Here is a 3,112-nt window from a genome sequence, read left to right as displayed (position 1 = left end):
TGATGACCTTTGACCTCAAATATACATATATGTCCATAACTCAGTATCCACAAGGGCTACACCCTTCATACTTGGTATGATGGGAGACCTTATGGTACTATAGGTCATGCCTCATTAAATATGCACATATCTAATTTTGGGCAAGCCAATAGAGTTAGAGGTCTGGTTTTTGGTATATAGGGATAACTATGGGATACAATTTTTTTGACAAAATGTCACGTGACCTTGATGACCTTTGACCTCAAATATACATATATGTCCATAACTCAGTAACCACAAGGGCTACACCCTTCATATTTGGTATGATGGGAGACCTTATGGTACCCTATAGTCATGCCTCATTAATATGCACATATCTATTTCTGGGCAAGCCAAAGAGTTAGAGGTCTGGTTTTTGGTATATAGGGATAACTATGGGATACAATATTTTTTGAACAAAATGTCACGTGACCTCGATGACCTTTGACCTCAAATATACATAAATGTCCATAACTCAGAACCACAAGGGCTAACCCTTCATATTTGGTATAAAGGGAGACCTTATGGTACAATATCCGTGCCTCATTAAATATGCACATATCTAATTTTGGCAAGCCAATACAGCTAGAGGTCTGATTTTTTGTAAATGGGAATCAGTATGGGATAAAATATTTTTGACAAAATGTCACGTGACCCCAATGACCTTTGACCTCAAATATATATATTTGTCCATAACTCAGTAATCAACAGTGCTATACCCTTTGACCCCAAATGTACGTATGTACCTAAACAGAGCAACAATTAGTGCAAAAACCTTCATGTTTGTTATGATTGCAGATCTCAATGATGACGCCTTATTTTCTCATCAACTATGCGAGCTGCTCGGCCCCGCCAACGCTGCTTGCAGCTTTAATTAGGGGCCCAAGCCACCGGCTGGGCCCCTATTGGTTTTATAGGAGTTCAACTTTCTTCTTCTTCTTCTTCTTCTTCTTCTTCTTCTTCTTCTTCCGCTCTTTTTTTGTTGACCTAGAACTCAAACACCGCTTACCGCAAACTTCTGAAACTTGCAGGGCTAATAGGTACCTATGAGATCTCGTGCACCTGGGTATAGAAATTTCAAATAGTCGCGCGACCTGGCGGCCATATTGGATTTGCGAAAAATACCGATTTAATTTTAAAAATCTTCTTCTCCAGAACCAACATACAGATTTAGCTGAAATTTTACTCATGTCATCCTTAGAGTGATCTCTTTCAAGTTTGCGAAAGACGTTTGGATCGGTCACGTGATTTGGCCGCCATCTTGGATTTTACGAAAATCACAATTTAATCATTAAAAATCTTCTTCTCCAGAACCAACACACCGATTTAACTGAAATTTTACTCATGTCATCCTTAGAGTGATCTTTTTCAAGTTTGCGAAAGACGTTTGGATCGGTCACGTGATTTGGCCGCCATCTTGGATTTTACGAAAATCGCAATTTAATCATTAAAAATCTTCTTCTCCAGAACCAATACACCGATTTAACTGAATTTTACTCATGTCATCCTTAGAGTGATCTCTTTCAAGTTTGCGAAAGACGTTTGGATCGGTCACGTGATTTGGCCGCCATCTTGGATTTTACGAAAATCGCAATTTAATCATTAAAAATCTTCTTCTCCAGAACCAACACACCGATTTAACTGAAATTTTACTCATGTCATCCTTAGAGTGATCTCTTTCAAGTTTGCGAAAGACATTTGGATCGGTCACATGATTTGGCCGCCATCTTGGATTTTACGAAAATCGCAATTTAATCATTCAAAACTTCTTCTCCAGAACTAACACCAAAATCTTTTCGCAAACTTTATAGGCCACACTACTAGATGCTATATAATAAATTTCAAGGAAATTAACCAGGCAGTTTTTGAGAAGAAAATTTTTAAAGTATTATTTTTCTGATTTTTCAATGACCTTTGACCTCCCCTATACCTCTGCAGCTAAGCTATACAAATGGCTTATTCTGGCCTATGTAAGAGTCATATCTAATTCTGGGCAATCTAATAGAGCAAGAGGTCAGATTTTTGGTATATAGGGATAACTACGAAAAACAATTTTTTTAACAAAATGTCACATGACTTCGATGACCTTTGACCTCAAATATACATATACGTCCATAACTTTGGAACCACAAGTGCTACATCCTTCATATTTGGTAGGATGGGAGACCTTATGGTGCCATATCCGGTACCTCATTAATATGCACATATCTAATTCTGAGCAAGCCAATAGAGCTAGAGGTCTGATTTTTGGTATATAGGCATAACTTAGCAATACAATTTTTTTGACAAAATGTCATGTGACCTCAATGACCTTTGACCTTAAATATACGTATATGTCATAACTAAGTAACCACAAGTGCTACAGCCTTCATATTTGGTATGATGGGAGACCTTATGACACCACATCCTGTACCTCATTAATTATGCGCATATCTAATTCTGAGCCAGCCAATAGAGCTAGAGGTCTGATTTTTGGTATATAGGGATAACTTAGCAATACAATTTTTTTGACAAAATGTCACGTGACCTCGATGACCTTTGACCTTTAATATACGTATATGTCAATAACTCAGTAACCACAAGTGCTACAGCCTTCATATTTGGTATGATGGGAGACCTTATGACACCACATCCTGTACCTCATTAATTATGCGCATATCTAATTCTGAGCCAGCCAATAGAGCTAGAGGTCTGATTTTTGGTATATAGGGATAACTTAGCAATACAATTTTTTTGACATAATGTCACGTGACCTCGATGACCTTTGACCTTGAATATACGTATATGTCCATAACTCAGTAACCACAAGTGCTACACCTTCATATTTGGTATGATGGGAGACCTTATGACACCACATCCTGTATCTCATTAATTATGCGCATATCTAATTCTGAGCCAGCCAATAGAGCTAGAGGTCTGATTTTTGGTATATAGGGATAACTTAGCAATACAATTTTTTTGACAAAATATCACGTGACCTCGATGACCTTTGACCTTGAATATACGTATATGTCCATAACTCAGTAACCACAAGTGCTACAGCCTTCATATTTGGTATGATGGGAGACCTTATGACACCACATCCTGTACCTCA

This window comes from Ptychodera flava, chromosome 9, assembly GCF_041260155.1.
Source record: "Ptychodera flava strain L36383 chromosome 9, AS_Pfla_20210202, whole genome shotgun sequence".
Taxonomy (NCBI): domain Eukaryota; kingdom Metazoa; phylum Hemichordata; class Enteropneusta; family Ptychoderidae; genus Ptychodera; species Ptychodera flava.
This window is presented reverse-complemented; position numbering follows the sequence as displayed.